The sequence below is a fragment of the Penaeus monodon genome, chromosome 25 (assembly GCF_015228065.2).
Source record: "Penaeus monodon isolate SGIC_2016 chromosome 25, NSTDA_Pmon_1, whole genome shotgun sequence".
Classification (NCBI taxonomy): domain Eukaryota; kingdom Metazoa; phylum Arthropoda; class Malacostraca; order Decapoda; family Penaeidae; genus Penaeus; species Penaeus monodon.
This window is the reverse complement of record NC_051410.1, coordinates 36,991,453-36,991,960: the sequence shown is the minus strand read 5'-3', so window position 1 is coordinate 36,991,960 and position 508 is coordinate 36,991,453.

Genomic DNA, 508 nt, shown 5'->3' with positions numbered 1-508 from the left:
CAATTTTGAGGGATATTGGGAAGAGCTTAAGAGATGCATGTTTGTGTGTGTATCTTTCATTTCAGGGAATAGGGTTTGCTCCCAAACACATTTTGATTTTGCTCTCAGACCCCGATTTCCCTTTTTTATTTTCTTTTAAAATTTCCATTTATCTAAATTAACATTTAACAAAGATCATTTGTTTTTCTTTATTAATCAATTTTCTTGATGGAATCACACAAGACAACAGTTTTCAATCAATTATTAATTGCATTACATAGAGTGAAAACAAGCTAAAGCAAGCAACTAAAAAATGTGTCACAATATTTTCTTTCCCTTTCTTTTTATTAATCTCAATAGATATCCATTCAAGTGCAAAAACGTCCGGCAAAATGTGCCATCCGTGAAAGCAGAATTTGACTTCTTATTATAAAGTATATGTCCATTTTCCAAGTAATACTAACAGCAATAATTCCAGTATTTAGCATATTATTCAAGTGTTTTCAAATCAAAAAACATTTTTCCCTTT